This window comes from Heterocephalus glaber, unplaced genomic scaffold, assembly GCF_053883595.1.
Source record: "Heterocephalus glaber isolate CG9 unplaced genomic scaffold, H.glaber_assembly_v1.0 deba00001457, whole genome shotgun sequence".
NCBI lineage: Eukaryota > Metazoa > Chordata > Mammalia > Rodentia > Bathyergidae > Heterocephalus > Heterocephalus glaber.
In genome coordinates, this window is record NW_028258305.1 from 7,635,901 (window position 1) to 7,649,685 (window position 13,785).

Sequence of the window (13,785 nt, forward strand, 5' to 3'; positions counted from 1 at the left end):
GAACCGCTGAGCTAAATCCCCAGCCCTCCGCACCATTTTTTTATATCAGAATATACCTGGGCCAGTGATTTAACTCAGTGGTTCTGCCACCTTCCTTGCAAGTGCAAGGTCCCCAGTTCGATCCCTAGTACAAAAAAAAAGCATATATATATAAATTCAAGTAGTTATATAACAGTTCTTACAAGTCTTCCAAGAGAAATGTTTCCTAATTTTCTTAAATTTGCTTTGGTATAAATTAAACCACTACCTACCTAGCTTTAGGATTTGACTTAGGTTTTTATAGAAATTTGTAGTATTTAAGCCAGTTCTGTTTTAGGAATAGAAGAGCAAATGAGAAAGCTTGTCCAAATAGGCAAGGTTTGATAACATAATTGTTCAGGTACAAGTGAAAAGGGATATTATCTGTTGCTAGAGGGGCAGAGGTTTTGTATGCTTGTGTATTCCTCTCAACTTGTGTAAAAACTTTCAAGTATGTAGAGAAGTTTTAAATAGTATGAATATTGAATGTACCCACTTAAGATTCAACAGTTACTGACATTTTGCCATTCAATTCTGAAGCATGATATTTATGTTGGAGTCACTCCAGTATGAGAAAGTTGTACATAGAAAAATCTGGGTTGGAGTTGCAACTTGGTAAAGCATACTATTAATGTTTTATATCTAGATGTCCCCAGAGCTACATGCATTCATATGCAGGGCTTTTGGAAGAAGACTACTATGGAATCTAGCAAGTTTGCTGTTGAGAGATGGGGCCTAGTTGGGGGAGGCAGGTCACTGTGGGTATGTATGACCTGAAGGGTATATCACTCAGGTCCTACTTCCCAGCACCGGGGATTGAACTCAGGACCTTGTACTTGTCAGGTGGATGCCACACCACTGAGCTAAATCTCCGGCCCTTCAGTTCCTACTTTCACTCTGCTTCTTGGCCTTCGTGAAAGTAGCAGCTCTTCCTCTGTCGTGCCATCCTGACCTGGCAACCATGGACTATAACTGGGTCAAAATAAACCTTTTTAAATTGTGGGTGTCAGATGGTGTCTCAGCAATGAGAAAATGACTCATGCCAAGCATACACAAGTACTTGTATTTGATCTCTAGCACTACCACCAAAATAAGGGAAAATGTGGTTAGGGTCCAGAACAAAAACATAAGGAACCTAATAAAACCAGTAAATTTCACACATGTTAAATGGCTAAGAATTACTATGTTAAATACGGCACTTTAGCTTGCAAAACACCTAAAGCTTGCACTTGGCAGTGTTACTTGTAGAGTTAACTGAAGTAGAATTATCTGATGGTAACACCAGGGATGGAAGGATGTGGTTTGTTAATGGTGAACTGATCTGTGTATTTTTTAAGTTGTATGTGTGCATTTTGTGTTTTGTTTTTTGTGGGGCTCCATTTGGTACTTGGTGGTTGAACCTGGGGTTTCACATTGACCTACATGCCCTCTCTTTTTGTTTTTGGTTTGGGTTTTTTTTGGTACCGGGAATCGAACTCTGGCCCTTGCACTTGCGAGGTAGGCGGCGGAACCACTGAGCTAAATCCCTGGCCCTTAACTCAAATGTTTTTTGTTTTGTTTTTAACTCAAATGTTTTTGAAGGGTCTGAGTTATTAGTCCAATCTAATTTGGTTTATGAGACATTCTAAGGGGGCACTCCTATATTTCAGTCACATTCGTCCTTACCTCAATTGTGGGATAGTAGTTCAATTTCTCATTGGGCATTCAGTCATTCCAGCCAGGAACATAACTTCTTTGCCTGTTGATTCTGAGGGATGAAGAGTCAAGCTGGATCATCTTAATCTTAAATGAAATAACCCTGGCGGGAGCGTTCTAAAACTAAGACTTCTAGGCCAGCAGAGTATAAATTCATGAGAATAGGACATAAATATTGCTAGTGGGTCACTGAGCACATTAGTGAGTGGTACCACTCCCATCTCCACCTTTGATTCCTAGACCCATGAATCCTGGCTGTAGGAGAAACCACCATATATTGGATGCTGACTCAGTGTCTACAGCCTTCTACAGACCCTTGTCCCAACCCTACAAGGGACTGCCCCCTAGCAAGTACTTTGAGTCTTTAAAAAGGCATTTCACTGTTCTATCAAACCATTTCATAATGGTGGGGAACATGATCGGATTAGTGAATTCTCTGCTTAGGCCCACTACCACAGTGAATTGCTTGATCAGAACCAGTGCTACAACAGTGCATAACGCATTCTCTAAGCCAAGTGCTGTGGCATGTTACATGCCCAGCTACTTTTGAGGCTGAAGCAGGAGGATCACAAGTTTGAGCCCAGCCTGGGCAACTTAAATCTTGTCACAAAAAATGAAAAGGGTTGGAGATGTAGCTCAGTGGAAGTGTTACTGGGTTCAATCCCAGTACCACGACCAGTTGATCAATCAAAAGCACTGAGAATGTAGTAGCTCAGTGATAGTGTTTACTTAGCATGTATGAGGCCTTGGGTTCAATGCCCAATACCAAAAATTTCAAGGAGAAAGTGTTTTTAAACGTTAAGTCCAAAGATGATAGTTCTGGCAGAAACAAGACAAGGCCAATCCAGAGTCTTCTCTCACTAAAGACAAAACTGCCTCTTCCAAGATGGAAGTAATCTGCCACCAGGTACCTGGGACATGATGCCATTTCAGGAACACGGTGGTCTCTGCTGCTGGCAGGATGGGAACTCAGCAGTAGTCACATCCAGATCAACCTAGGTAAGTGGAAGTCCTTGTAAGCCTATGCATAATCTCCATCTCTGCCACCTGGATGGACCACTTTGAGTTCACTGGGCAATGACTGGAATGGCAGGGGAAAGAAGCTGACTGGTCTCCACAGAACAGGTCATCCTGTCCACTTGATTAAAATTCTCAGCTGAGGTCACAGTTTGGTGCGTATTCACATGAGACACACATATCTTCACATTTCTTGCCCAAGGTGTTCAAAAACCTCCCTAAATTTACCAATTTTCCAATTATGTTTCTGCCAAGTCTTTGACCAGCCAAATCTTTGGCTCTAACCTATGAACCTATATACCTGTTTTAGCCACTTTCTTGTTGCTAAGGTACAATAGCCAATACTTAACAACTTTAAAAAGGAGAGGTTATTTCAGCTCACATTTTAGTCCATGGTTGTCTGGCTCCAAGGCAGGCATAGTGGAAGGGTGTGGTGAAGGAAGGTGTTCACCTCATGACAGCCAGGAACCAGAGAGTCAAGGGAGAGGCCAGGAAATGAGATATACCTCCCAGGTCATGCCCACAGTGACCCACCTCTTCCTACCAGTTATCACCTAACATCAAGTCCGCTGTAATACTCCCATAATCCAATCAACTTCCAAAAACTTAAGGTTTTGGGAACCATTTTAGACCTAAACCATAATACCATTTCACTCTACATCTGGCCATTTCTCCTTCCATGCAAAGTGTAGTATCTGAAATTCTGCCCATAGGATTTCCTCCTGGTGATACCTGCATATAATGCAGATCCATTTGTAAACCAGGCCTGCGCCTCTGTCATCTTTGTAGGTATGTCAGGAGCAATGCTACATAATTTTAGGGAAAAATCCTAGTTCTGCCTACACGCCAGCTATGGCATTTTGAGATATAATTCCATTTTGGCCCCCAGTCACAACTGAGACCTCAATGATCTGGTGATACTGTGATGCTCCAGGACAGGATCTGAAGACATCCTGGGAGGAACAAAATCTTCATCTACTCAGTTCCTCATTGTTCTTAGATTGTCACACCTTGTTTATCCTGATGTACTGAACTCTCTGCAAGTCATTTGTTACACCTTGTTTATCCAGATGTACTGAGCTCTGTCCTGAGTCGTCTTTGCCGCCCAGAGCAGCACTGATCAGACCCAAAGCTCAGCTTCTTCTCAAAGTCTCATTTTTCTACCTTTCCTGTGTAAGTTATTTCACCTTGTGCTGCCGTGGCTCGCAGGAGACTAGGACTTACTGCAGAGGTTCTAGTAACGTCCCCTTTCCCTGTTCCCTACATAGGTAACTCCCTATTGCAGCCACAGGCACAGGCTAGAAGAGATTTTAAAGCAGGAAAGGGGACCATGGGCATTTGAGCCACTTTTTTCATGTAATGTGTGCCTTCAGGCCCTGTCAGGCCCAATCATGTTTATATCACTTTTATTTGATGATAAAGTGCTGTTCCGCACGTTCCAACTTTTTGGCTTACTGGGTCAGATAACCCAGTTTGTGACAGGCAACGTGGCAGCTTCGTTGCCCTTAGTTAAGTGGTCAGTCTCTAATAAAGCCCAGAAACAGGTAAAGAGCTTTTTCTCAAAATGAGAGATGCAGGGCTGGGGATTTAGCTCAGCAGCGCCATGCCTGCCTTCCAAGTGCAAGGTCCTGAGTTTGATCTCCTGTACCAAAAAAGAGAGAGAGAAATGGATGGCAGAAATTTGCTTCAAAATGCTAAAGGACTATGCTATATAGTTCACAAATAGGAGCCTGCCAAAGGGTCCAAACAACAACCCTCTCTCCCACTGTCACTGTATGCGTCCCTGAATCTGCTGGATCATATGGCCCACGCATCAGAACAGCTTGCACAGCAGCCTGGACCTGTTGGAGAGCCTTCTGTTCCACAGCCTACTCAAAACTAGCAGTATTTTGAGTCACTCATTATGAGTCAGAATAATACATCCAAATGAGGAACAAGTTGCCTTTAAAATCCAGAGGCCCACTAGATGCACCTCTTTTTGGTTGTAGAAAATGCCAGACATGGCAACTTATTATTCACCTTAGAAGGGATATTTCTCTTTTTTTAATTTTAGCATTTTTAAATTAAAGTTAGGTATAAGATTACTTTATTCCTGTGTCTTCTCAATTGTTTCTTCCTCACATTTGCCCTTTTCCTTTCCAACTTGGGGAGATGTGGCTTTCTATCCCAGGATCTTTTGTGGTCTTTGTCCAGTTTTAACCTAGCGGTAACCACCTTACTGGGGTGAATGTCCACATGGATGGTTTTGCTATTTGCCTTTTCCCACTGCCTCTGTTCAATGTAGATGACATATTTCTTCTTATAAATCTGGACTACTTTGCCAATCTGCTGACCTTTATAGTGTCCTCAGACAACCTGAACCTCATTATACTTTCAGATGAACATAGATCAAACATTGTTGTACTTCTGCCTCAGTTCTTTGGAAAGAGGGAATGACATAATCTTCTGTGGATGTAGGATGGTACATTTAAATGCTTTTTCTGGCTCTTGTTTCAGTGTGAAGTCACAAAGGGAGTGAACTTCATTTTGGTCCCTGTAGCTCCAGCAATGGTCACAAAGGGAAGAGGTCTATATGTTGTTTACACTTTTCAACACACTCTACCAGACTCAGAAATTTTAGGGAGGCAGAAGTCTCCTGAATCTTCATAATCATTTTCCACCCTTTGGCATGCAAATATACATTTATAGTAGTTTCTATTTCTTGTATACTAGGTCTAATCAGCATAGTGTCATCAATATAATGGATGAGTGGAATAGGTTGTGGAAGGCCTGGTGACCCTTATGGATAGGTATGGAAAGAAAGTCATTTGTCGGATCAATAGCTGCATACCATGTATCAGGAAATAGGTTAATTTGCTCAAGTAATAAAACCACATCTGGTACAGCAGCTACAATCACCACTGTAGGGAGTCACCACTTGGTTAAGCTTACAATAATCCACTGTCATTCTCTGAAGTCCATCTGTCTTCTGCACAGATCAAAAAGGAAAGCTGAGTGGGGAGGTGGTGGAAATCACCACCTCTTCATCTGCAAGTCTTGGATAGTGGCACTAATCTCCACAAGCAAGCCCCCATTTTTGGTTTTCTGTTTTCCTAGGTAAGGGCAGTTCTAGTGGCTTCCATTTGATAGTCTTTCCCATTGTAATAGCCCCTGCTCCACATCAAAAACACATGATTTTAGGGCCGGGGATTTAGCTCAGTGGTTTTGCCGCCTGCTGCACAAGCGCAAGGACCCGAGTTTGATCCCCAGTATAAAAAAAACAAAAAAACAAAAAACCACACACACATGATTTCATCTCATTCTAACAATACTAAAGTGATTGCCAATAGATCTCTTTTTAAACACACATTTTCCCTTTTTGCAATTATTAAATAACCTGTGGGTGATACTTTGGCACCATGCAAATATTCTGTACTCTGAAGTATGTGTGCTTTTTAAAACTTAGCTCTGGACTGGGGATTTAGCTCAGTGGCACCGTGCCTGCCTCACAAGCGCAAGGTCCTGAGTTTGATCCCTGGTACCAAAATAATAATTACAATAATGTATAAATAAAACTTAGCTCTTCTCAAAATAGTACCTTCATTAGCGATTTTAACTATAACAAGGACATATTAGGTTGAAAGCAATTAAAATAACTTAGAATGTTGAAAATGCTAATTTTTATCTATCAAGATTTTACAAACGAAAAATTCATAAGAACTAGAAAAGATACCATATCTTCCTAAGCAGGAGGGAAAAGTTCCTGAGCTAAGGGGAGATGTAATATTTGCTATGAATTGACAGACAAGGTGTCGGTATCCCTACTATATAAAGAACCTTTTAAGCCAGTGAGAATAAAAGATAATCATGTTAAAATAAAATTGAAAAGCAGGAAAAAGACATGAATAGGTAATTTACAAAAGAAGTATAAATAGACTGTCAACATGAAAAAATTCAATATCATTACTAATCCAAGAAATACAAATAAAATAGATTGGCCAAGATTAATAAAACTGACAAATATATGTGTTGATAGTGAAGTATGGTTGGTGTGCAAACTAGTGTTCATTTTCTGGAAGTTGTCGGGATTTAGCTCAGTGGTTCCGCTGCCTGCCTCGAAAGCGAAAGGTCCCAAGTTCGATCCCCGGTACCAAAAACAAAAACCCCCACAGTTTCTGGAAGTTAGTTTGGAAACAATAACTAAAACCTTTAAAAATATTCATGCATACTAGTGCATGCCTATAATTCCAGCAGTTTGGAGGCTGAGACAGGAGGATCCTGAGTTTGAAGCCAGCCTAGGGTACTTAGGGATACCCTTTCTATAAATTTTTGTTGTTGTTCTCAAATTTCCAGTATAGTGTTGAATAGGAGTGGCAAGAGTGGACTCATTGTCTTATTCCTGATCATATGGAGGAAGCATTTAATTTTTCACCATTAAGAGTTATTTTATCTGTTGGTTCTTTTAGGAACTTTATAAGTTAAGAAGTAGTCTTTAGTGCCGGGGATTTAGTCCAGTGGTTCCGTCGCCTGCCTCGCAAGCGCAAGGTTCTATCCCCGGTACCAAAAAAAAAAAAAAAAAAAGAAATAGTCTTTATTCCTAGTTTGCTAAGTTTAATTTTTTTTTTTAAATCTCATAAGCTGTGCATAGGAATGGGGATGTTTTCCCTATTCCTGGGTTTGATTTCCAACACCACAAAAAGGAAAAAGCAACAACAAAAAAAACCCCTATGCATCCCCTTTCACTCGTGTTTGTCCTGAAGAAATAACAGCATACAGCACTAAAATACGTGTATGTATAATGACAAGTGTATAAGTGTACAATACATATTGTTATAATCATCAGAATGTTAACAGCCACAGTAATTATGTAGTGATCCAATTTTTTTTTTTTTTTGGTACTGGGGATCAAACTCAGATCCTTGGGATTCTGAGGCAGGTGGCAGAACCACTGAGCTAAATTCCCCACCCCTTACTGATACAGTTTTTACAGTGAGATTTTTTTTTTTGAGTCAGGGTCTTGCTGTGTGATTCAGACTGGCCTCAAACTCACAACCATCCTCCTGCCTTAGTGCTGGGAGAATCCCAAGTGCTAAGATTGCAGGCATGCACCAGTACATCCAGCCAAGAATGTGTTTTAAGAAACAATATTTTCAGGCCGAGGATTTAGCTCAGTGGTGCCGCCGCCTGACTCCCAAGCGGAAGGTCCCGAGTTCAATCCTGGTACCAAAAAAGAAAAAGAAAGAAAGAAACAATATTTTCAATTTTTGGGGAAAAATACTAACAACTCCGTAAATTTCATGCCAGTAAATTGGTTTGCAGCCTTCTCTATAACCAGTGAGATAGCAAGCAACTCAAGAGCAAAAGTTAATACATATTGCAAAAGTAATTTCCTTCAGACAGCATATATTATAATAATTTACTCATACAGAAAAGGGATAGATAGCATCTTTAAGAAATAACATTTATTTTGGTGGATTTTTTTTCTATCTTATATCTTTGGGACAAACTAAGTTATCATATCATCTCAGCACAGTATCGTCAGAGACTACTTTTGAAGATTAAATGTGGGCTGTCTCTCAGTCCAAGTGATATTGCTACCTTGCTTATTTTCTGCTGCCAGTGAAAATGCAGGTATTTCTAAGTAACAGTCTTTCACATACTCCATAATACATTTCACTTCCTTCCAGGTTGTTCTAATCATCCAAACTAGAAACAAAAGTTTTATCCTAAATTCCTAACTTCACTCACTACATTAGTCCCCAAATCTTCTAGATCAGTAGGGTTTTGTTTATTTTTGTAGTACTGGGGATTGAACCTAGGGAGTGCTGAATTGCATCCTCAGCCTTTGTTTGGGTTTTTTTTTTTTTTTTTTGGTTCCAGGGATCAAGCTTACAACCTTGCACTTGAGAGGCAGGTGCAGTGCCACTGAGCTAATCCCGGCCCTATATTTTATTTTTAGATAGTCTTGTTGATTTGCTCAGGGTGTCCTGGAACTGTCCATTGTCCTGCTTCCACCTTCCGAGTACTTGGAGTACACCACCATGTCCAGCTAGTAGATCAGTCAGTGATCCTTAAACTTTAATGTACATGTGAATCACCTGAGGAATCTGATTTAGTAGGCTGAAGTGGGGCTTGAGAGTCTAATACATTCCAGGTGATGCTGATACTGCTGACTGCCAACATCTCAGGATCTCATACAGGACTTTATCACCTCAGCTATTAGTTCAGGTTCTCTCCTGCCTGGACCATTACAGTAAGCCCCTAATTGATCTTCAATTCAATATCCATACTGTTGTCATAGTAATGTAAATTAGGTCACATCACGAGCCTTAAGTGGCTCCTTGATGCCACTTGAATAAAGTTACAGTAGACAAAGGCCTCAACAGTCTGCGCAGGAAGCACCCACCTGTAATACCAGCACTCAGGAGGCGGAGGCAGGAGGATCACTAAGAGCCAGCCTGGGTTACATAGTGAGCTCAAGGCCAACCTGAACTACATAGCAAGACTTTGTCTCAACACAAAACAAAAACAACCAGAAAAAAAAAACCAAACTACTCTATTTCTCAGTTTATCTTCATTAATCTCTAATATAACCTTCCAATGCATCTATTGCTGAACCAGTTTTCAGACAGGAGGTCAAGGAGTTCCCTTTCAAAGTTTCACATCCCTCAATTCATCCTGTAAATTGTCCAAGAACCCTAAAAGTTAATTCAGTCCAAGAAAGTACCACTATGGGGAGGGAGCAGCAAACTGTGTGCACACTTTTACCCTTTGCAGTAATGGCATAGTTGCACTTGAATACTGATCCAGGAAGGTTGGTAATCTCTCCTCCACTGCTTCAGCAATGCCAAAATCCCTGTCAATGCCACAGAAGTTCCTCACCTCGAGGCTGAAGCTACCCCTGCTAATTCATACAAGTTTAATTCATCAAAGTTTAGCCATTATTCCCAAAGCACAGTGGTGACCTAGAGAGACTGAGCCTCCAGGGCCTTTCTGTCTCAGCCACCTTGCATCAGAGATAGCCTTCCAAGGCCTGTGTTAATCCCAAGTCACCACTCCACACAGCTCTTTTCTTCTATCTGGGTGTTCTTTGTTAGGCTCTTGCTATTGTATCTTGCTAATGAATCTCAGTACCTACTTATAGGTCATGCCCCTAAGAGGAGATGGTCCCAATCCATCAATTTGTTAATAATGCACTTTTTTTTTGAGATAGGCTCTTGCTTTGTAGTGCAGACTGGCCTTGAGCTCACTATGTAGACCAGGCTGGCCTTGAACTTGCAGTGGTCCTCCTGCCTCAGCCACCCGAGTGCTGGGATTACAGGAGTGTACCACCACACTTAGTTTGTTCATAATGTACTTTAAGGGCTGAGGTGTAGCTCAGTTGTAGAGTGTTTGCCTAGCATACACAAGACCTGGGTTTTATTCCCAGTACTGAAAAAAAATGTACAGTATTTCAAAAAGGTCTCAGTTTCTTTCCTTTCAAAATACTCATGACTGGGCCAGGGATTCAGCTCAGTGGTGCCACCACCTGCCTCCCAAGCGCAAGGTCCGGAGTTTGATCCCTAGTACCAAAAAACAAAAAAATACCCATGACCAAATTTATAAGTTCCTTCCCAGAAGCCAAAGAAATTGAGCCCTATTTTATTTTGTTTGTTTGTTGTTGTTTGTTTTTTGAGACAGGGTCTTACTATGTAGCTCAGGCTGGCCTGGAACTTGCAGTGATCCTCCTGCCTCAGCATCACCAGTGCTGGGATTACAGGCGTGTGCACCACGCCCAGCCAGAGGCCTGTTGTATAAAGGCACTGATCCCAATCACAAGATGGAAGCCCTCATAATCTAATCATCTCCCAAAGGCTCCACCTCCTAATACTACCACATTGGCTATTAGGTTCTAACACATGGATTTGGGCTACATCGACCTTCATACCATAACAGAGAGTCAAGTTCTTGGACAGACAAATATGTCCCTATTTTGCTTTTCATAGAAGCCAATTTTTCTTGTTTAATCTGTTTTACCTCTTCTTTCTTCAGCTCTAGGAAAGCAGAATAGAGTCCAGCAATGTTTTCCATGCATTTAATAGCAGGGCCACCATTCCTCCATAAATTTGTCAAAGTATGTGACCGAGGATGGTGTGGAGGATGAAAGATTATCCCAGAGGACACTTACTTAGTTCAGTCACTGAGAGGTGCAGAGGGGGCTGTTTCTCCACCAAGAATGGCCAGGGATTAGGGAGACTCTGGGAGAAGAAAAAGCCACAAAGCTGAGAACTCCCTGGCTTTTATTTAGAACATCAAGTAAGAGAAAAAAGTAGTTTGGGCCAGGAGCTGTCTCAAGGTTAGGCAGTTTTTCTTGGGGAAAGAGGAAGGATATGGACAAACACATGTTTTACTAATCTAAACTTCTTGTTTAACCATTCAATTCTCACACAGTTTGTGTGCTTTTGTCCCATAGTTTATTCTCACAGAGCTTGCATGCTTTTTGCCTTACACTTTAATAATTTTTGCTTTTGCTCGCATTTTAACCACTCACTCCTCATACAGCCTATGTGCTTTTGCCCTTCAGTTCAATCATTCAGTTTAATCATTCACTCCTGGCCAGGTTCCCCACACAAATTCTCTACCATTTTTCCATTCAAAATCCCAGTCAGGTTGCTTTGCACTGTTTTGGATCCTGGATTCCCTAAATACACACAAAGGAATTGAGTCCAAGTGGCATTGAGACATTCTGTTGTGATCTAATAAAGTGATGATGTTGTACTTCAGATGCAAAGAATCATTTCCATCTTGGTTCAGGCCTTCACTCCAGCTGGTTGAATAGAAACTCAATGACAACATCCTCTTTAAGCCTAAAGATTTTCATTAGTTTTCTTAACCTCCAAATTAACTTTGCTAATTTCCGCTTCTCCTAACACCCCTGGCCCCAGTACTGGGGATTGAACCCAGGGCCTTCACACTGAGCTATATCCCCAGCCCCTTTCTTGTTTTTATTTTTGAGACAGGGTCTTGCTAAGTCACTAAGTTGCACAGGTTGGGCTCAAATTTGGGATCCTTCTGCTTCAACCTCCCAGAGTGCTGAATTACAGGTGTGTGCCACCATGCCTGGTTTGCCTTTTAAAATTTTTTTGTAGGCATCCTGCAAATTTCAGCTTCTTCTGGAGCACCTGCACTTATTTCATAGCAAGTCATTTTGCTTCTGAACTTTGAGATCACTGCCTATGCCAGGATGCACTGCACTGCCAGGACCAACAGTCGGACGTGCAGAGGGAAAGCCCAGTGTAGGGTTGAAGCCAAGTTCACTCCTTGTTATGTCTCAGTAACATTCTGTAACACCACACTTCATTCATTCATTCACCAGCTAATGGACACGTGGGATGTTTTCTACTTTTTGGCTGTTGTTAATGCTGCTATGAACATTTGTGCACAAGTTTTTCTGTGAACATATGGTTTCATTTCTTTTGGGTAATATACCTAAGAGTGAGTCATATAGAAATTGCACATTCAGCTTTCAGAGAAACTGCCAAAATCTATTTCAAAGTTGCTGTACCATTTTATATCTATCCAAGACATTTTGACACATAGTACTTTTACTATATTTGAATATACATATTTTAGAATTTATTTTTATAATTACAACTTCTGTAGCTCATGAATTGTTTTTAGAAGCATTTTTAAATTTCCAAACTGAAAAGGATTTTCTAGATATTCGTCTCTTATTAATGACTACCTTAATTGCAATAAGTGATCAAAGAATGTTGATTGAATCATTTGAAATCTGTTGATAGCTTCATGACTTAGTAATGGTTACTTTTCATAATTTTCTGCATGTTTGTAAAATAGTATATACTTTTCAATTGTTATGTGTACATATATTAGTTATGTGTCATCTAATAGATATAATATTTAATTGTTTATTGTGCTGTTCAAATCTTCTATGCCCTTCCATTTTGAGACTGTATGTACACAAATGTATCAAAAAGGCTTATATACTTTATTATAATTAATAGATGATGTATTAATAATATCAAACGTGGCAGCCATGGAGCTGAGGTGACTTAGATTTTCTTTAAAGACAGGATCTAAGATGCAAGATTCAGCCAACTGACACAGTGGTGTGTTGGAGCCTATTACTGGCTTGAGAGACTTAACTATGATATTTTAAGGAAGTCTGTAAACTGTTTAAATATAGCCATTAAAAATTAAATTTTGGCTGGGTGTAGTGGCTGTAATGGCAGCACTTGGGAGACTGAGGCAGAAGGACCACCACAAGTTCAAGGCCACCCTGGGCTCTATAGTGAGTTCAAGGCCAGCCTGAACTACACAGTGAGACACTGTCTCAAAAGAAAAGTTTTTTGTAAAATTACAATATTAAAAACAAAGATAATTTCTCAAAACTTTTTACTTCCCCTTATGTTACTTCCATCCACTATATCTGTATGGTGGAAGTACTATATGATGGTGTGCTACTGAACATCTTTTCCCACATTCCTGCTCAGTGATCTCATATTGGTAGTTTGAAATTAGCAATGACGGGAGTATTGACACCAAAGAAACCAGAAAATACTAAAATTTGATATTTACATTTAAGAAACTGATGGGTAAGTTGAGCGTGATGGTGGATGCCTGTAATTTTAGCACTCTGGGAGTCTGAGGCAAGAGGATTACAAATTTAAACCCAGCCTGGGCAATTTAGTGACTTAGTGAGACACTGTCACAAAATAAAAAATAAAAAAGGTCTGAGAATGCAGCTCAGTGTGAAAGCCCCAGGTTCAATCCCCAGTACAAAAAGAGAGAGAGAGAATGTTAATAATGCAAACTTCAAGTATGTGTTGTCTCTATCCTTCACATTGTGAATACCAAAAAATTAAGGAAAATTCTCCAGGTATTAGAAAAGTACTATCTATTTCAGCAAAGAAACTGGTCACAACAAAAAAGTGAAATTTTAATATGCATACATCTTGGATGTTTCACTCTTATCTTACTTATAAATATTAACCAACATTTTTGTTGGAACTATATTGTTAATTACAATCATAGACTGGCTACATATATAAGGGTTCAGCAAAAACTAATGAAAGT

The 13,785-nt window shown here is 40.3% G+C and overlaps 1 pseudogene; it reads right to left on the reverse strand.

Annotated features, from left to right (window-relative positions):
• Positions 1 to 4,816: 4,816 nt before the first annotated feature.
• LOC110346138 (large ribosomal subunit protein uL24 pseudogene) lies at positions 4,817 to 5,255 on the reverse strand (annotated as a pseudogene).
• Positions 5,256 to 13,785: the final 8,530 nt, after the last annotated feature.